Genomic DNA, 21,626 nt, shown 5'->3' with positions numbered 1-21,626 from the left:
AGTCTGTGAAAATACCATAAATCAAGGACTCTGGAAAATTGTCCAAAGGAAATATATCCCTTGGACATTACTTTTACTCTGGAGTTTGTAAATATTAGAGTCCGTATTAGACAAAATATTTTTCTGCATTCTGTTGTCACTGAAACTGTGGGAAAAACAGAGTGACACCTTGTCCCCATGTAAAAATACTGAGATCAAAATAAAAAATGGCTTATAATTTTTTCCACCTTGATTCTTTTCTTCAGGGAGAAAAAAGAATGTTACAGGGAACCCAGAGCATTGCCCTGTCTGGGCTGTGCTGCATGGGGCTATTTCAAAACTGAATCACAGAATCATGGAATGATTTGGACTGGAAGGGACATTAAAGATCCTCTTCTTCTAACCCACGATCCATGGGATCCAGTACAGAAGAATAAAGAAAGGGGAACTCAGCCAAGCATCTCTGCTGGTCCCAACTGTTGGAGTTTATCAGAGTCTAAACTCAAATCCGGGCTTCGTGACCCTCATGAGAAAGGTAGAACAGGTTGCCAATAATGGAAACACTTGGAAAAAATTGTTTTGTTTCCTGTTTAAATGTTTCTGCTGTCTCACATGTGCAGCCAGGGCGTTTCCATGGGCAGCGCTGCTGGAAGTCTGCTTCCTCCTCCCGCATCTGGGCTGACAGTCAGGAGTGAATGCGGGAGACCAGGTTGACAAAGAGCTGAGTATTATCCTGAGGATAAATGAGTTAACCCATCACTGCAAACACTGTGCTGGCGGATTTTAGTGCAATTAGCTCCACAAATACCAAGACATGCAGTCTGCAACCAGACTAAAAGGTCTCCTAAACAATTAGGGGACCACGGCCCCATGGACCCCTGTCATGCACATTAATGTCACTGGCCTTAGCAAGGGGGATGTGTGTGCTTTGATGCCAGGGGAATCCAGGGTTTGACGGCCCCATAAACTTCATCCCATTTTTGGTCCCACGACTCAGTGGCATTTTATTTACTGCACCTAATAACTTTTAGTCAATAAACGCGTACAGGTTGGAGAGAAGGTCTAGTGTGAGCTTAATTACCTCAACTCTCTGCCTTCTCTTTTGTTATGTACATCATGGATACTTGACAGCATTAACATTCCTGGAATTGTATCTGCCATCCTTTGTAAAAGGATTGAATACTACGCATTAGTTCGGGCTCGTGGGGCATTTGTGTCTCCAACAACAGCTTAATTATGGACATTGTTTACTAATCAGTATTAAATTGACAGACTATGAGGGCTAATCTGGAGATTAACACAATAGCTTGTTTTCATTTTGTTCTTCTAGCAGTTTATTGAATGCAAGATTTAAAACAAGACCCTTTTGTGAGCTTTACCTTCCCCATCACAGCTGTGTGAGTGGAAAGGTCTGTGCATTTCCTTTCTGTAACTTAGAGTTTGGGTACAAACATTTTGCTCAATATATAAGAACAACCATAAAAATATATTTGCTGTATTGGATGTAAAAGCAATACAGGGTGTCCTTTCTGTAGTCTCAGCAGCTCACAAATCTTTAGGCTCATTTTAAGCCTCCTGTTTGTTCTGTTTCACAAACTACACAGAGTATCATCACTCAAACAAATGCCAACAGACCCCAGGCCCCAAGGAGTAATTTGTGTAGTGAGAATATCTGATGTCACTGTGTGCAAAGTCATTCAGTGAAAGCTGTGGGCACCTCTGGGCCATCTGTTTTGCCCATACAAGTGACGGAATTCCCCAATAGTTATGATTTCCCTGTGAAGAATTTCCATTGTTGGCCACGAAAGCTTCCCAGAGTTGAGTTTGTTCTGCATAGGCAGGTGCCTGTTTGATCATGGGAAATATGAGGGTTTGTTTAGGGAAGGACACACATGTGAGAGTGTCTTACACACGTTGTGTGTCTGCTCTTGCCTGACTGCAGCACTGGTGATTTACAGCAATGGCACTCATCTGACGTGTCAAGTTTCCGAAATATTCATGTCCGTATCCCACTTGGATTTTTCAAACTGCTGAAAACACCTCAGGTTTTGTAGTCTGGGAAACTTTGGTTCCTCCAGCATTACTTATCTGATTAAGTAGAAATGAATGAAAACTCACTTAGTAATAATGTGATAACCTTTTTCTAGTCTCTTACTTTCTCCAAGGGTGGTGTAGTGCGGGGAGAAGTGATGCTACAAAAGATGTAGGGTGGGAGGAAGTGATACCACACTGCACAGCACCAGAGATGGTGGGAGAGTGGGTAAAACAACCAGGAACAAGTGGATAAGGGCTGTTACTTCCCTCTGTCCCACACATGGCAATTCTCCTATGCAGGGTTGAATGACAGTGTGGCACCCCAAATTGCATTACGGAGCAGCAGTCATTCTACTTGTGGCAAGAAATATGACAAATCCAACAAAAAACCTGACAAATATTTCTGAACTGCCCAGCAGAGTGTTTCCAAAATCAGCGCTCTTCCTGTCCATGCTCTCCTCTTGCTGGAAGTAATTAGTATAAAAACCCTAATCTTTTTTTGCATCCGAGCCACGCGGTATAATCCAGCCTTTCAGAAGGATAAGTCAGTATTTCTGAGCTCACTTGGATTTAATGTAAACAATAAAGGGCTAATTCAATAAAATGGCTTTGACCCATCAAAATCTACTTTCGGGAGCTGTACTGCAGGCTGGGAGCCCACATGGGGTGTTGTGCATGCAGGAATCTTCAAACCTGCCTCTTTGGAGAATAGCTCAGGTGCAGATGGATCAGCCTTAAGGAGAGACACTTGTTAGACATTTTGCACCTTGCTTTTTGGGATATTCTTAAAGAATTTGCTTGTCAAATGCAATATGAAACTTTTCTGATTTATTCACAGGTCTTGGGAAAAACAAAGGAAGAAAAAAAAAAGTAACTGTTTTTTTTCCATTTTTTAAATTTTTGATTTTAAACTTCTTCAGAGGACCATAGTTTTCAGGAAAATGTGAAGATTTCTACTGTCTGTCTCCTAAAAAAAAAATCACAAGAATAATGTTAAAAAGTAGGGCATTCAAACGCATTTGTTGGCTTCTGAAAATTGAAGCTAGAGGTCTCCAAACATTTCAGCTTACAGCCTCTGACAAGTCTCCCAAAAGAAGTGCAGGGTCTTGCACAGCAAGCTTAAGACCTTATGGTCTTTTATAGTTATGCTGCTGACTCCTTAAAAATTGTTAATCACAGGTTGAAAATGATGTAAACGATTGATTATTGTAGCACAGGCAAGTTTTATTTACATTTTACTTTTGCTTTTGCTGCTTAACTCAAGGTGTTTGGAGGTGTCCCTGCCCATGGCAGGGGGTTGGAACTAGATGGTTTTTAAATCTCTTCCAACCCAAACCATTCTGGGATTGTATGATTCTGTGGTTGTTCTTTTACACAGGAGCAGCAGGGTTTTACAAACTGATTCATATTGACTTCATAGCTGTGAATATAAATCCATAAGCCAGGTATTTTAACCATTATGCACAAAGGTTAATAACTCTGCTCTCTGGATCCACCTTTTCTGCTGTTGCTTGTAATCACTCCTTTTTAAGCAACAGTTTTGAAAGGGTGGGCACTCGAATGTTTTCTGGGGACTCTTGGGAAGCTGATAAAGTTTGCCAGTTAATCCAATAAAGCTAAGTCTGTTGCATCAGACCACATCAGCCAGATCAGTTTACACTTTGTCTTTTAAAGCAGGTCTTTGTTTATTTTCTTAAAGAAGTACCTGCTACCTGTACATGTGCTCTCCAGGCAGGAAGGACCACCCCACTGATCATCTATTTCCAACCCCTGTTTCTGTTGGCCATGAAATGTTTTTTGGAAGCTGGATTAAAGTGTTGAATTACAACAGTATCTGGTCTTTCTTAAAGGCTAAGAAGAACAAAGTCAGCCAAATTCTGTACTAATGTGCTCCAATATTTAATAATGGTTATTACAAGGAAATTACTTTTTGTTTTAGAGTTGAATTCACCTGTTTCCATGCAGCCACTGGATTTTATTATACTTCCATTAGAGCAAGAAGTTCCTGGGTCTCAGGCCACTTCTCCATGTATTAAGCTCAACAAACTGAACTCCTTAAGGCTCTTACTATAAGCTTTCCTTTTCAAGATGTGAATATTTTTTGTAGCCCTTCTTTGAATACTTGAGGAGTATTCCAACCTCCTTCAAAGCATGAGCATCAGAACAAAGCAGCTGCTCTAATAGATGTCTAATAGGTGTGTACAGAGGCAGTGTTGCATTTCTGGTTTTATTTTATAGATATCTTATGATCAAATGAACTATTGTTTTTTTCCACAGCATCTCAGAGATTTGTGTCTGCCCATTTCCCCTTGAAGCCCTGCTGCATTCCAAGTCTCTCTCCCCATCCTGCTGGCAAAACCTACATGTTATATTTCAATATATATTAACATGGCCAAGTCACCCATCCATGGTAATACCGTTTTTCTTTCTATCCACTACAGACAGAGGCTTGAAAGCAGCTTTTCTCACACCCTGATGACAACTCGATGCACATCACTGCTCACTCAGACCTTCAGCATTCAGGCTTGTGTGTTTCTGTACAAGCTCTGACAATCTAACAGGTAAGTGTCTGCAAAAATCCCAAATGCTCTCTGGTTCCTCCTTTCTTTGCCAAAGGAGATGTAACCACTGGTTATGTGACATATCCCCAAGTTTCAACTGTATAATCCTTTGTTCTTCAGGGAGTGAAGGGAAGAAAAGGAGGTTTCTGACACCTTTTTACTACTTTTGCTATTACAACACAGAGGTTTTTAAACTTAGTCTCTCTCAAACCACAACACCTTAAAATGCCTTTAGACATTGTCTTCTAGGTCTCGCTGTGCCAGTTTAAGATATTATTATCCTCAGCTATTTTTTACCACTGGCATATAAAGATTCCTTCTTCCCAGCTGACCCAAAATCAGCCAGATCAAATCAGACTGTGTGTCCAAACAGTTTTAGTTTCTCTAAACCAGAACTGCCTCAGCAACACACTCACCTCTGCTTCTCCTTCTCCTGTCTTCCCACAGACTTTAGTTGCCATCAGACTGTGCAGTGAGGCAGCTTGGAGAAGGCAAATCTACTAATAATTACTCACCTTTTGTTAGGGTTAAGATACAACCTCATTTGGTTTCCTTTATAATTCAGGGAGAAATCTCTAGAGAGTAATCCAGACCACCGAAATTCTGGTTTTCCTCCTCTCCTTTTAGGAAAGCCAAGGGTAAAGTTTTATGATACAGTTGAGCTGACCTAACATCTTGCCCTGCTGTTAAAAGAGGCAGTTCTGCTCCTCCCCACTTCCCCACAGCATCATGATTATTTCATTCCCAACCTCCATTTACACAGTTTGGTAAGAGATTCTCAGCCCATCTTCCAGGAGGTTGTTAACCCTCTATGTGAGACTAAAAACCCTGTTCTCTGTAAAAGTTGTTGCACTGTGCAACAAAACCAGGTTTCTCCTCCTTCACTGCTTCCTTACTGAGCTAAACTTTCACTTACTGTTCTTTGCCTTGCTTGGAAAGTTTTCTGAGAGTTCCTTTATAAGCCCTTTTCTGCAGTCTGTCAGGAGCTCTGGGATGGTGCCTGGTGTAATATCATGGATGTCAGTGTGGATTCTACTCAAAGAAATACAGCTGGACTTGATGATGTTACAGGTCTTTTCCAACCTTAATGATTTTGGAATGCTGTAGTCCTTCTCGAACTTGGGATCTTCCATATTCATTGTAATAATATGTTGCCTTCATTCCTGAAAGACTACTGATTTTCTTGTTTTCTGTCTTTTGTCTCTTGCAGACCATCTTAATCACTCTCCTTTATGGGGTTCTCAGGCAGGATTGAGAAATTTAGGGTTATGTCTCTGACCTCTGAAGTCCGTCTGGTTTGAGCCAGTGGCAATTCTCAAGCAGTTCCTCCAGCTTATTGTTGCAAGACAATCTCTTCATATGTCTACAGTGTCAGGTACAATTAAATACAGCCAGGGATAAAGATTTTGGGCTTCCTTCTTGCTCTGACGTTTTCAGTCATCTTTTGTTTCCCTGTCTATGCTTTTTGTGTGATTCCTCTGGGAGAGAGTGTGGGAGTCCCTGTGAAGTGATTTGGGCCTATCAGTTGAGGAAAGATGTTTCTCTCAGCCACAAACTTTCTTCCCCACCTGAGCTATTACTCTGTACTTCATAAAGGCAAAACCATGTCTCTTTTGAAGGAGAAATCAAAATTTGGACATACAGTGTGGTGGCATAAGCTGATGATCCTCTCTCCCTCTGTGTTGCTGATGGGAAACTCTCTGCAAAGCAAAGACCTGAGCTCAGCTCTGGGAATATTCTCAGAAATTCCATGGCCAGGCACTTGCCTTTCACACTTTGTACGCCCACAATACCATCCCTGGCAAAGGGCTCCATATAAGCTTAGGAAATCACAGGCGGAACCTACAGCACATCCTTGTTCCTGATGCCAGCTGCTCAAGAATCCTAAAAGCAATCACACAAACCCCAAAAGACCCTGAGGGTGGACTTTGCACAGTCTCCAAATGTAGTGCTGATGCAGGGGCATCACAGAACTGCCTGGTCACACCAAGACCCCTCAGTTGTGACTGTCTGGTTGTATCACTCGCTATTCACCATGAGGAGTCAGGGGTTGGTAGCTTGGTTTCTGGTGGACAGGCCAATGTTCCTTTGTTTCCTGCTTTTCTCAAAGCTTTCTTTGTGCCCAGATGAAACCAAACCTGTTTAAATTACTGCCAGTCAGAGATATAAATGTCCATCGGGCTTTTTATTGGACTTTCCCATCCATAACTCCACCTTTTCCTTGAGCAAAGGAAGCAGTGAGGGAGGAAAGGAGCTGCCCTACATTAATTAGAGACTTTGCTTTTCCCAGTGACAGGCTATCACTAATTACAACACATCAGTGACCCCCCACTTGCCTCAATGCTGCTGCTTGGTGAGCTAATGAGGGAGAGAGGAGGAGCAAGAGGCTGTCCTGAGTGGTTTGAAGTGGTGTAGGGAGTGTTTACTTCACTCTAAAATGGAGTTTGAACTATAAGACTGGGGTTTGCAACAACAATACCGATATGTTCTTGTGACTTGATATTAAAGATGCTACTAATGCTCTAATTAACTAATAAAATTTGCAGCATATGCTTGTCTTTGCCTCTGAGTGGAAGGAGGTCTGTCCCCATTCCTTGTTTGTGTGCAGATGACCTGTTCCACCTCATTAGCTCTGCAGTGCTGGTTGGTGTGCTGGGAAGGATGATCCTGAAAGATCCACCCATCTGAAAGGGATGAAGAGCGGCAGCCCGAACAAAGCTGCCATCCCTGCTTGCCCCACGGGAATTGATTCGATGAGGGCACAGGAACAGGGATGCAAAGCAGCAAAAAGCTCCCATCTGCCTTGTAGATATTCAGTGACATGAATGAGAATGTTCCTGCTCTGATTTTTTAAAACATGCACATGCACTTAATATTAAACCATATTCTGTAATCAACAGTCCAGGTCCTGATTTGAGTTTAAATAATCTTTGGCTGGGGAGCTGACCTTCCCATTCCTGTGGCATTTGAAAATGCCAGCTGCTGAGTTATTTTAGGTGTTTTTTCAAGAACACAATGCACAGCTAGATCCAATGATCAGCCCCTGAAGGAAGTGAAGTGCTGTCCCCTTTAGTTCTGTACAATTGTAAATTTTAAAGACTTTTGATCCTTAAAAAACCTCCTCTGCAGCTGGATGAAAAATACCCCTTTCCTGAAAGGTAATATAAGTAGAAAAATAACCAGTCAACTAATATTGTAGATCTACATTTTTCAGAATTCTCTAATTCACCCCAGCTCTCAAAACCTGGTATTTAAAAAAGGTGTTACTACAATTCAAGACACTTCAGCAAATTTTGCCAGATGATGTGGTTTAAACAATATACCTTATTTCTTCTGACACCAGTGAGATTTGACTATTTACTCAAAGGCACTAGAATATTTTGTTGAACAGGGATGCTATAAAATATGTCCTTAAATTAAAATTATTCTTAAAAACCTAAATTAGTTAAATGTCAATATCTGCTAGACTTGATTTGGGGTCACTGAGTACCATTAGAAGGGAGAGTAACACATTTAGGAGGAATCCAGAGAACCAAGTTCAGGGTGAAATGAACTTTTCTTGTCTGTAAAACAGTTGTTGAAGTCTCAGGAAGAGAGATTTGTACTGGGAATGCTGTTGGCATAGTGATAACCATCAAACTGAATGGACTCTTGGAAAGAACAACACTTGATAACAGCTGTGTTTGCATTAAACATTTTTAGAGTTCAGTTCAGAGCAGTTCTGCACCATATATGTAGAATTTTTATGCAGAATTTGCATACAGAAAGCATGGAATGCTCTTTACTGGGTAAATTATTTGCTTCTGCTATTTATTACACTCTCCCCCTCCATCCCCTGGGCACACGTGGCTGCAAGGATTTGAGTTAGTAGAGAAAACAGGTGTGCCTGGTCAGAAGAGCAAAAAAGCAAGTATTCAAGGGAAAAGTAGGATTTTTGTTTGGAGAGAGATGTATAAAGCAGCCCTCCCTCTGGGTCCAGCTAAAGTGACCTTTTGGCAAGAGTGAATCAAGGCACGGATACCACGGGCTGTATTTACCTCAGCTAATGCAGATGCTTTAATTCTGTCCTTATTTGGCAAAGCATTTAAGTACAATCTTAAGTCAGGAATATTGCTGTACCAGGCTTACTCTCTCCTCTGAGAGAGAGGGGCTCCTCTAGATGCTTCTTCAGGTCACCAATGCAATGGGCCATATTCTCTCACTTTAGAGAAACCACAGGGAACTTGCCTGATAAAACTGAAACAGTCCAACACCTCATTTCAGGTGACAGGGGCATTCTTACTCCTCTTCCTTGCCCTTCTTCCCAACAATGTGGATCGATTTCCTCTCTTGCAGCTGCTCCCCTACTTGCCTAACTCCATATTAAAAGCTGAACCAACTCACAAATCTGTAAGAAAATAATGTTTTTTCTTTGGTCAGGTGTAGCAAAAGCATTCCTGCAGGCTGAGGGAATCGCATCCGAGGTCAGGGGAGTGCCAGGGAACACATAAGGAACACTGCGATGTGATGGAATCTTTCCTTCCAGCAGAACTGGCCTCAGAAGGTTGTCTCCTGTTTTCCAAAAAACCAAGGATAAAGTAAACCCAAAAATCTTGACTTCCTGCTTTCCAAAAGGCCAAGCATCAAGTAATCTGGTCTAGTGGAAGGTGTCCGTGCCCATGGCAGTGGGATTGGAACTAGATGATCCTTAAGGTCCCTTCCAACACCAACCATTCTGTGATTCTGTGATCACAGCACAATGCTCCACGTCCTGCTAGCCTCACCTCATGTTGTCCTTGAGTTTGGATTGAGGTATGTCGGCGATTGAATCACGACCTCAGACTGGCAGGGAATCTGAATCGTTTATTCAAAGGAGTGAGTTGGTTTTATGCACTTTTCCAAGGCACAGCATTTCCTTATGTGCGTGACCTATCCCGTGTTGCCACATCAGCAACACACTTCGTAGGGGTCTGCCCTGTGACACCTCCTCCCCCCAGGGCCCGGTGGAGACAAGCCTCTCTGTGCTGCCATGTGCTCCTTTGTGCTGCCATGTGCCTCTGCAGGCAGGTTTTATAGCTCACAACCTAATTCTCTCTTAATTCCCCATGGATGTACAGCTTCTTTGGAGTTCTTCTGGCAGCAGTGTTTTCCCATAAGCCTCAGAACAACTGAAGGTGAAAGTCCCAGAGCGGTTCAGGTCCCACCTGCCTCCCTGCTCCCAGGACAGCATAGCCTGCATGTGTTGGAATTTGGCTGAAACACTAAAAAATATTCTTTTCCCCCTGCAATTCACCTTCTGGTTTTAATGACCCAGAGTGTTAAGTACCTGAATTCTATTTGTCATGTGTAAGATATCATCTCTGCCAGCTACTGCCATTAACCCCATTTTGGGTCATCTCCTCTTCCGATGGTGCTGCCTGAGACACTGAACTGGTCCCACCTGACCTGCACAGCTCGTGACATCTCAAAGATCCTGTGATGCACTGATTTCACCTCTGTCTGAGGTAACCAGACCATTTTTCTTTCCTTCTGAGGGAGAGGTCCAATGAGTAATAGCAGATATCATCAATTCTTTTGGTATTTTTGCTTTTCTAATCATTAAATGAGTGGAAACCATCAGAAACCAGAGGAATGGGTGGGCTGGTTCTCCTGCATGGAGTTGGTGAGGACAACGCCTGAATGTCCAGAGCTCCTTGTGTTCTTAAACTGGAGATTCAGCCCAACTTATTTCTTTAGTCTTCCTTCAATGCCACACAGGGGTGGAGGTGACAGTAGGTGCCACTTGGGGTGTAATGTCCCCAGAGCTGAGACATTCCCTGTCCCAAAAGGCTGAACACTGACACATAATCAGATTTCCTTGTGGAGCAAGGCTAAACTTATCTTCCATGTTCCTCCTTTGTGTGCAATCTATACAAGGCTTCGTTGTTTTAAAAGAAGGATTCTGGGCTAAGGGAGAGCTGTGCACTTTTAGCAACATCTTTTTTTTTATTTTTATTCAGGCTGAGAACAAAATTCATCTCTTAAGGCTGCATTTCATGTGGAGGGAGGCAGCTGTATTCCCATGGTTTGAAAGGGATGGAGTGTCTATGGGGTAGGACCTCCCCACTCTCAGTGTCCCCTTGTGCTTTCCAAGTGCTTAGAATTCCTTACAAATTACAGTCTTTTGTGGTACAGAAAACTGCTATTTTAACCCATTGGAGGGATGGTGGTGCTGGGAGGAATATATTAGGCTGAGAAGTATTTTCTTACTGTGCTTAATGGTTTGTTTAGGCTTCTGTCCTGCACCAGGGTCTGAAGGAAGGGACATTTCCAGGCCCAGTGGGACTCCCTGTCCTCTATCACATCCTGAAGTGTGGCTTCACATGTAAAATCCACTGTCAGCTGTAGCACCTCCATAAACTTAAACTCATCAAACAGTATAAAGAAAAGGAGTTACCAGGTATAAATCCCAGAACACTGATAGTTCCTGAGCAGTGAGCAGGTGCCAGTGTTCATTTCAGGTGGTAGAATGATGAGGAAACATGAGGAAAAAACACATGAGGAAATAGTTTCCAGGATGAAAAACATCTAAGTTTACACTAGAGACAATAAGCAAATTATTGACTGCAAGAATCCCGTTTTCAGGAGGCTGTGAAAAGTGTCAGGAGAAGGGTCCAGAGATCAAAAGAAGCCAAAAATGTTAACAGATCTTCCTGAGAACAAGAATGTGGCAGCAGGGGACTTGTCAGAGCCATCCAGGGTGACAGCATGGAGGGCAGAGAGACCTACATACAGTATAAGATAATTTAAAGAATTTGGCCCTCCCTGCTCAAAGCAAAAAGAGCTGAGAGCTGGCAGTGAGCACCAGTAAGCCCTGGGGAACTGCTAAGCAGCTGTATTGCATATATTGTTTTTAAGATTTGTTTTCTCAGAATAGTTTGGTTATAAAACCTGCCCAGAGTCTGTAGATCTGTGGTTTTCCCACTGACAGTGGAAGAAAACAAGTAGCATCCTCAGAGCAAAGTATTTTTAGTTAGAGCTTGACTCTATGTATCATCTGTGAATCAAATGTTGTTTTTCTAACTTAAAAAAATTATTGCCAACATCCAGTTTTTCAAAGTTACAATGAATTCGCACAGTTCTGCCCACAATTCACATATCCATCCATCTCTTCATCCACAGAAATCCATCTTAAATCATAAATTCATGCATAAAATCAGGTGAGTGCTGTTTGTGTAACACCTGGTGAAGTAAGGTGCAATAGGAGGGCAGTATGTGGACTGATGTCAGGAATCTGTCAGGAATAAATGTTATTGATAATAAAATCTGAATATGCAGGCAGTATATTTTCATAGGAAACAACTTTGTTTCTTGTCTTCTATTATTTCTTTCATTTTCATCCATGTCCTACCAAATATAGGATTTGTTCTGAAAAAATAGCTACAGTGTTCTGTCCTTTAGAGGAAGAGCAAGCTCCTTAGACAGAGGGTAAGAATGTGTTAGAGGCAGGAGAAAGTTACTGGAGGAGAAGTAGGTGTTTCCCAAAGGTATACTGCTGTGGGAGTTGAAAGAGGAAAAGAATTTGCTGCAGCCTTGTGAGAAACAAACACCCCTTGGGATAATCCAAACTAATAAACCCTCTCTTTTACACTATTAAGAAATGTCTTCCTACATTCTTAATGTACCACATTTCCTGGTGCTAATGATGTGGGTACTTCTTTCCTCAAATGTGTCATTCCCATTACACTTCTACTCAATAAAATCTCATTTCTTCCCTTAAGATACAAAGGAACACAAGCAACAGGAAAAAATTCTGTATTTTGGAAGACATCAAACTCCATTACTGTGTCCCAAGTAGTTTAATAAAATAATAAAGTTTTACCTCTGACTTTTGAAAAGTTTCTTAGTGCAAAATGTCCAATTAACAGCTGTGTTACCAATATGAGCTTGAAACACCCACATGCTCTGAGTTATACCCCAAATTGCAGAGATAAGTAACTTTCTAGTCATTATTCTGCATTATTCTTACTTATCTCCAGGCATGAAGAGCAAAAGCTCATACAAATAGAAAACAGAACAGCTGCTTTCTTTAAAGATGTGTTTCACAGCTGAAAATCCCAGCTGTAATCTTGGTATGCAGAGAGGAGGAAGGTGACAGGGAACAGGAGAAACCAATGGATCCCACCAACAAGATTCCACCTGGTGAAGGTGCTGCTCTTTTGAAGGTGGTCTGCATCCCTGAAGAGCTGTGCAGGTGGGGAAGGGTTACTTTCTTTGCCCTGGACACCTATAGAACCCAGCCTATTACTCAGATAGTTGGAAAGAAAACATTCTCTTCAGGATCACTTCTGTTGAACCCGGTAGGAATTGTGTCACTGCCTTCAGTGGGACCTGGATCAGGCCCTAATCTGTTAAAGAAATAACAGGGACATGCCTGTTTTCCGTCCTGGCCCTGCTTATGGCTCTTCTGCCCACTCCAGTGTTTGTACTTCCTCAGGCTGGGCTGGTTTGACTGCAGCAGCACAGACAGGATCCCTCTGACCCAGCACTATGCTGCAGGTTTTTGCTCAGCCAGCTCCTCCAATTATTAAGAGAATAGCCTCAAAGAATCTAAGGAATCACAGATATTCCGGAGGAAAAAAAATCTGTTGGCTGCAAGTAAGTGTGTAGAGAAGGAAAAGAACGATCTAACATCTTGATTCAACATCTTGATTCAACATGTCTGTTATATCAATCATTTGCTCTGAGTGGGTAGCAAAGATATGATCTAATAGGTGCAGGATTCTTATTTCCTGTGACAAGCTGAGCATACCTTTTGGGTGAGATCAGAATGTTGTTATTTTGGTTTATTCATCAAATATTTTTCTCATCTAACTGCAGGGGTAATGTGGCAAAAATCATAGAAGTCATTATGTTTCAAATGATATAAATCTCCTTAAGATCTTACAGCTCTTTTACAAAGCTTTATGGAATATATTCTCTAAAATTTTCTAGTGATGTGCTAATTTTCTCCCTGTGTTGCCCAAGCTCAGGTTCATATTTAGGTATAAAAGTTATTATTTTCCTTTAGGAAAATGCAACTAATAATAGTGCAGTCATCCTCAGAGTTTGCTTCTCTCACATTCAAGAAAAACAGATGAATTAGAATGAAATGGCAATTGCCATCATCTGCTCTGGAAATCAGTGGTGTATTTACAGTGATTAGCAGCTGGATTGATATCCACAATCATATTTAGGCATCTCACTATGCATGGATTTCCCTGGGAATTCAGACACTTAATTAGGATTTGGTTTGATTATCTCTGTGCACCTGGCTCTCTGCCTGGTATGAAGTGTTAGCAGGATCAGCCCCCTCAGCTCATATGCTCAAATCTGCCATGATCCTTCTGTAGGCAAGGCCATGTGCTCCCCAGTGACTCCAGTGGAGTCAGGAGACCCTGGAGGCTGCTTCTGTGCAGCTCATTTTGGAATCCAAGTCTAAGTTTTATTATGAATGAGGAGCTTTCCATCTTTTAATTTTTTTAGCTTTTTCTTTTATGTCTGTGTGGTGATTTCTTTGCCTTTAAGGTATCACAGAAGCAGAAGAGCATTAGGAGTAGGTTAGGAAAATACAAGATACAGCAAGGAATTGTTTTGGTAACCAACTTTAAAGGGCTGGGACACTGAGTTTCCTTCAAGGCTTGTTCCTTTCCCTCCCTGGATAACTATTAGGGCTTTCTGTAGGCAGCACGGGCAGTGTTAGGCCAGTGCAAACATTTCCATTGGGAAAGGTTTGGAGTGACTGGAGTGACTTGAAGGCAAGTGCCCAGAAGGCAAAATTGTAGCTGATACATCCCAAGCAGGAACCAAGCATCTCCCAGTGCCAACCAGCCCTGCACTGCCCTTGCCAAGCCATGGCCTTGCATGTGGCTGTATTACAAGATCTGTAAATAGGCAAAAGAGCTTCACCCACCAAACAATCAGCTCAAATTCATGGATTTACATATGCTTACTGTTATTCTTTCCTTCACCCAACCTTGTGTCATCTCTAATCTTTATCAGCAGCAATACTGCCTCTTCCTCTGAACTGTGGAATGTGATTTAAAGTCACTGTGCACAGTGAAATCCTTGTGCTGTGCACCTCTGGGAGTTCCCAGACTCTTTTCTTTGCACCTTTGGATTTGATTTTCTATATGGAGTGTTTTCTTGACTATGTCCATGCCATAAATTGGGTTCTAATCAGGTTTTATAAAGTACAATTTGAAAATTGACATTTTGTGAAGTGGGCCTTGCAGATTTTTTTTGTTTTATTTTGTGAGCTCCACTACTTTAAACCAAACAAATTTAAAAACAGGATTCCAGAATGGTTTGGGTTGGAAGGTACCTTAAAGCTCATCTCATTCCAACCCCCTGCCATGGGCAGGGACATCTTTCACTAGACCAGGTTGCTCCAGGACCTGTCCAACCCAGCCTGAAACATTTATAGGGATGGGGCAGCCACAGCTTCTCTGCTTACAAAATCATGAAATAATTTTTAGAATTTAAGACTTGTATTCCATTTCATTAAGAGGATTGATATTACCTGGGTTATGAGCCTTTGGCTTTAGAACTGAGTGCATCTTCTCACAAACTTATAATAGTCTTACCTGGAATTGATGCTGTGTTCATCCTTCTGTAGTTACCCACAGTGCCCAGGTTTTATAGAAACATTGGTACATAAATTAATTTCTTCACATTTCTTGCTTTTGCAAGAATTCTTAAATAAAAACTGTACGAGCTCAGAGCTCCTTGGGCAGCTCTTCAAACTCTTAAGGGTAAATTATCTCATATCTGAATCCAGGTAACCTTGTGATAACTGAAGGATCAGGGAACTGAGGTGAGGATCAGGGAACTGTCTCTGTATTGAACAACCCTGTGTAATCTGCTGCTTTCTGCTCCACATCCAGGACCCAGAATGGCTACAGCAAAAGATGCAGCCTTGACCAACTTCTACCAGGCTTCTCTCCTTGTGCCGTGGCTTGGAAAGGACTGTGTGTAAGACATGACATCTACACCAAAAGGGAGCTTCTTTTCCAAGACTTGGAAACCCAAAATTGCTATAAGGTAAGGGATAGATAGATAGAGAGATAGATAGATAGATAGATAGACAGATAGATAGATGAGAGAATTCTTTCCTATATTTTCTTATCCTTTGGCATTGTTTACCAGCTCATTTTTGCGTTTTGAGACTTTGAAGTTCAGCCATTTTGCTGGTTAACACTTTCTGCAGACAGTAAGAAACCAAACTGCAGCTTCATCTCCAAACAGTTAATGCACATTTCCAGAGGAGACGGCTGAGAGAAAGGTGCACTATCTAGGAAGAAAAGAAAAGGAGAAGCCCACTCAACAATTACTTTTCAAGACAAACATTTAGGCAATTTGCCAGAAAAACATAAAATGCTGTCCTTCATCTGCAATGTGCATCTTGCTCTTGCAACTTGTCCCAGTGACTGCTTTCAGGCCTTTGAATAGAACCTAGAAAAAGTTGTATTTCAAGGAATAGCCCTGGAAAGCTTTGATTCATTGCTTGTGTTCAGGATTTGTGAGATGAACTGTAATTGCATATGTTATTACTCTTGCAATATTTTGTATTACGTTACTGCATGTTTATAGACCAAAACTTTATAGACAGATAGAAAGCAGCCTGAGAAGGAGGGGAGACATAAATCAAGGTATAAAACTGCCCTGAATAATATTTTATGTTTCACTGTATTGACCTGGAATTACAGGATAAAGACATTTTTCACTGGTGCCCTGTTCTTTTCTTGCTTTCCCTGTGTGTGTGTTTCAGGTTTGTTGGAGTTCTCCATTAAATCCAGAATCTGTATCAAATGAGCTGCAGTGTGCTGCAGCACAGAAAGGTTTCAAAGCAACAATTACTCTATTATTTCAGCAGAGATTACCTGTTTGAAAGGAAACCCACACTGAATCCTTTCTGACCTGGTCCTTATTGTGATACTGATAACAAGCCACACTTTCCAGTCTTTATCTTACCTCCTACAGGGTAATCTTTTCTTCTGGAGCTTAATTCTGCTAATAGCACCCTTGACTGGTTGCCAGACAACAAACACAAGCAGGTGGAAATTGAATGGCTCCAGTCTGACCGCTGATAACTTGTAGAGACTTTTTATTCTCAGAATTCCCTCCAAAATATCCAACTTGACCAGTGGATAATCAATTACATTCCTTGTATGCGTCTCTCTCCTTCAGATTGGTTATTTGAAAGAAATTGTGATGATCTTTCCTACAGTTTCAGATTCTTTTTTCCCCCCTCTTCCAAACAACAGTAAATAGTAATTCCAGATGGTAGAAATTACTTTTAAATTAAAGCAGTTAATACAGGGAAAGTATGCTTATCTAATTCCCCTGTTTTAAGTGGTAACGATACAATGGAAATGGGAAAAACTGATGTGCACTTAAGGTATGCAAAATAGCTTGAGATTGTAAAATGCTTTTTTCCTCCCCTTTTCTGATTTACTGTCCATGAAAATGAATTATAGACTCGTGAAGAAAACAGAAGTTTTTATTTGCTGAACTCAATAGGCAGCTTTCTGGGGACTTGAACTCTGCAAAGTGCTGAAAAAAAGATTACTGCATTCCACGGACAATTTCTCTGTTTGAACCAAATGGGAGGGATGACAGGGTGCTGTGCTCTGCCTTTCTGCTTCCCAAGGAAAACCTCAGACTGTTCATTGTTCTCTGCTGTGTGTGTGTAAAAGCACATCCTTAAAAACTTTGCTGAATTATGTATTTGAGCCTGAACTTAGCTTTGGTTGTGGATGCCCCGTCCCTGGAAGCGTTCAAGGCCAGGTTGGATGGAGCAACCTGATCTAGTGAGTGGCACCCCTACCCATGGCAGGGAGGGTTGGAACTGGATGATCTTCAAAGTCCTGTCCAGCCTAAACCATTCCATGCTTCTATGCTTGTATGATTTAACCGGTTCCTTTTAAAAGCAATGAGTGCAGAACATCCTCAGCACCTTGCAGGTTTTCAGACCAAAACCATTATCACAAGGAGAGTGGTGTAAACAGACCTGAAATCAGTGAATGTGCTTTAACTTACATCAGCTGAAGGTTTGGTGGGCATTCATTTGCTTTTTCCAAAGTGATTTTGTTTTTACTATTTGAGTATATGATTATAAGGTAACTAGTTAGTGCTAAGGGGGAATATGGTTGGCTTCACTGGAAAATATAAAAGTATCCACTGTTCCTTCAGGGAAATCATTTTAATAGATAACAGCATGTTGTACAATGTTTCATCAGTGATATTTAGATCTAAATTAGGAGCAGTTGTGAGATGGGTTGCTGATTTTCTTGTGATAAAAGGGAAATAGTTCAAGAAATATAAACCAGATGTTATCTTAATCCAATCCTCATGTACAAGAGCACACTATGAGACAGTAATAATAGTCCCTTCTACCTGTTTCTAATTTTCCTGCTCTGAAACACCCCCTGTGAAAAATAGATTAAACCAACACATCATTTATGAATCGGCACTAGTGGGTTGGAGTTTGGATGGAATGCAGCATGCGTGGCACCGACCGGAGGGTGCAGCCACCAGATTTTGATCCATGTTTAAAAATGCTCCTTTGACAGTAATGTTTAAGACAGCAGCTCTCAGTGATTTAAAAGGAGAGTAGCCAGTTTGGGTTTGAATCAGCTTCTTGGTTCAGTGTATCCCTACACAGTTTCAAATTTGTCATCAGTGTTTCTGGGCAGTATATGTTATACAATCCTCAGCAGGCCAAAAAAACAGGGGGTTGATCCTCAGCTGCTGTAAATCAACACTGATCCACTGATTTAGATGGAACTACACTGATTTGTACCATCTCATGGTCTGGACAAAGTGTATTAACTTTCCTCATGAAAATCCTCCCCAACAAAAAGCTCCATTCACAGTCCTACTGCATAAGCAGAAACTAATGTGTCTCTGTTCTCGTAATAATGTTTAATACCTGCATCATTTCCTACTTGCTGGGGCAGCCGAAACATTACTCTTTGCATTGACGTAAGAGGCCGAGTGCTGCGCATTTGTAATATTTGGGACAGCTTTTTCCATAACTCCCTGCCTGAGCTCAAGCATTTTGCTGGAATATTCATGTCTCTTGGCATTTTTATGCCAAGGAGGCTTTTGGGCAGCTCTCTAGCAACTCAGGAGACAAGACTTTTATTTTCCTTTGAGGAATGCAGTAATATGAAAATAATTTATTCAGCTATATTCAGAACTGTAAGAACCACTGGAGGGGGGTTTGTTCACTGGAAATAGCAATAGCTGTGAGGATACCAACGACAGTGTTAATTAGACTGCTTTATCTAGGCCAGACATCCTTACATTTTAGAATATTCCAAGCTGTTTAGCAAGCAGAGTAAAATCCTGTTTTCCAGATCGGATATTTTCATATTTCTATGAACAGAGGAAACAAGAGGAGGCAATGGGACAATTAATCTTCAGAGACAGCCCACACAGCTGGCTGGCTGCTGCAAGGATTCTGCAAGGACAGAACTAAAGACAAAACTATTTTCCTTTTGAAATGAACTCCTTTGCTATTCTTTTATTTTTAAAAGAATGTATATGCACAGGAGAGCTGGAGAGGGACTTTGGACAAGGGATGGAGGGACAGGACAAGAGGGAATGGCTTTCCACTGCCAGAGGGCAGGGATAGATGGGATATTGGGAAGGAATTCTTCATAATGAGGGTGGCAAGGCCCTGGCACAGGTTACACAGAGAATCTGTGGCTGCCCTGTCCCTGAAAGTGTTCTAGGGCAGGTTGGAGCAACCTGGTCTAGTGGAAGGTTGGAACTAGATGATCTTTAAACCCCTTCCAGCCCTAACTATTCTGGGATTCTTCTGGCCTTTCAGAGCCATTCTTTCCAGCACATGTTTGCCCAATTATTTTCAAAGATGTTGAAAAAGGAAACCCCACATCCAAAAAACACCAGAGGGGTGAATCCCTTTGCAGTGCTATAGCATGGAATCCCAGAATGGTTTGGTTTGGAAGGGACATTAAAGCCCGTCTTGTTCTACCCCCTGCCATGGGCAGGGACACCTTCCACTACCCCAGGTTGCTCCAAGCCCCGTCCAGCCTGGCCTTGGACACTTCCAGGAATCCAGGGGCAGCCACAGCTTCTCTGGGCACCCTGTGCCAGGGCCTTCCCACCCTCACAGGGAAAAATTCCTTCCCAATATCACATCTAACCCTGCCCTCTGGCACTGGGAAGACATTCCTTCTTGTTCTGTCGCTCCATTCCTTGTCCAAAGTCTCTCTCCAGCTCTCTTGGAGCTCTTCTATGCCCTGGAAGGTGCTCTGAGGTCTCCCTGGTGCCTTCTCCAGGTGAACACTCCCAGCCTGGCTCCAGAGCAGAGGGGCTCCAGAGGTTGTGTGCTCTCACTGAAGAGCTGGAATCTCCTGGATTCCCCTAAAAGATTAATAATCTGACTGTGCACCTATAAAGACCTATGGGTGATGTATCAACACATTAGGGAAAAAGTGGTCAGTATTTCTGTAGGAGAGTATTTTTATTGTGTTTTAACCATTAATCCAACAGCTGTCACTTTATTTGTAATGTCTGTACCTCAAGGCCCTACTGACCTTTTGAGGGTCCAGATTTGTTTGGTTCTGTGCAAATCCATCCAGGGAAATTGTCATGAATCAGACAGTGTAGTAAGATGAGGCAAGTGGATCAACAGGAACAGGAGGCAATGGGATCATAAAGGAATGGGAGCAGAAGATTGCAAAAATGGAGTCCAAGTTGCCACATGCCCTGAACTGCTCCCATCAGTGAGAAAGCTGTCATTTGGGATAAGAGTGCTTCAGAAATACAGATGGAAAACTTGATGGATTAAAGTAGTTAATGAGAGAATGAGATGAGAATAAGAAAAATATGGAGTGGCTGAAAATAGTTACAGGGAAGAAAATCCACCTGTGGACTGGGAGAGCTTGAGAGGCTGCAGCAGCAGAGCTGAATACACACAAGTGATCAAAATGCAAAGTGCAGTTTAGAGATCTTGGTGCTAAAAGGTGCCGGTGGTGGTGCTGGTAGTGGGGTATGTAGGTTAATACTGAAAGTATGTTATTAGTAATGACCAAAGACCTTTAGCCTCCTGTCCAAAATCCTTTTTTACTGTATAGAACGGGAAAGTAAACTCGATCATGTTGGGCTATTTAGTAAGCTATTAGTGCATTCATCTTTTCATCATTTGACAGGTGGAAGTAGTAGTCCAGCTTTTAGTTTTAATTATAAGGGATTCCAGATGTAGAATAGGACATAAATTAAAACCAGATCTACTCATATGTCTTTTCAAAGTAAGCCAACTTCAAGGTATCTGCTTTCCATTTCAAAATGTTATTAAAGCTATTACTAAGAAATTCATAGTCTTAGCATGCTCCAATAATTGACACCTTTAAAGTGACTAAACAGATTTAGAGTGTGCAGAAAAGTAAATTTGTCTTAGAGAATGACTCTAATCATCCATTTACATAGAACGGACAAATCAGTGTTTGTGTTGGGAATGGCTGGGCGAGCAGCCGGTCCCAATGGCTCTTGCTGCCTCCTCCTCCTCCGCCTGGCCTGGCTGCTGGGTGTTAGCTTGTTTCCATGATTGTGCTACTAGGCAAAGGAAGATAAAGAATTAAGGGCTGATCCAAAGCCAGTGGAAGTCAACGGGAGTCTTTTGATGAGCTTTCCATCATAGTCTCCTCCTCTCACGTTGAGCTATGTTACATTATGTTGGAAGTAGCATTTTTTTTTAAAGAAAATTAAATCCAGAACCACTTTTTTTTCCCAGTGATAGTGTTCTTAAATCCCTAAATGTGTAAGGAAACCTGCAGATCCCTTTCTAAAAAGCCTTTCTTTCCCCAAGACCTATTTATCTGGTGATATGTTACAACCATGCAAATAACGCTGTACATCTGACTTCATAAAAAGTCTGAGGTTTCCAATAATTAGAATGATAGCTGGCAAGTCTGATAAATTAGAGAAATAACTTGTTTGGTGTAAACTGAGCCTGTTTCTGAGGCAGAAATGTTAGGCTTTTATCCTCTGGAGTGTGATTGAAAGGGTGAGAAGTTAATTTGG

General features: G+C 41.7%; 1 long non-coding RNA gene across 1 annotated transcript in view; it reads left to right on the top strand.

Moving 5' to 3' along the window:
- The window catches only part of LOC109143324, a 112,606-nt gene that overhangs the window by 4,798 nt on the left and 86,182 nt on the right, over positions 1 to 21,626 (top strand). The window contains exons 3-5 of the long non-coding RNA XR_002043393.3: positions 4,455 to 4,574; positions 5,785 to 5,949; positions 15,458 to 15,614. This is a non-coding gene — a long non-coding RNA (uncharacterized LOC109143324). The remainder of the gene's footprint in view (positions 1 to 4,454; positions 4,575 to 5,784; positions 5,950 to 15,457; positions 15,615 to 21,626) is intronic.

Source organism: Corvus cornix, chromosome 5 (genome assembly GCF_000738735.6).
Source record: "Corvus cornix cornix isolate S_Up_H32 chromosome 5, ASM73873v5, whole genome shotgun sequence".
Taxonomy (NCBI): Eukaryota; Metazoa; Chordata; class Aves; order Passeriformes; family Corvidae; genus Corvus; species Corvus cornix.
This window is presented reverse-complemented; position numbering and strand designations above follow the sequence as displayed.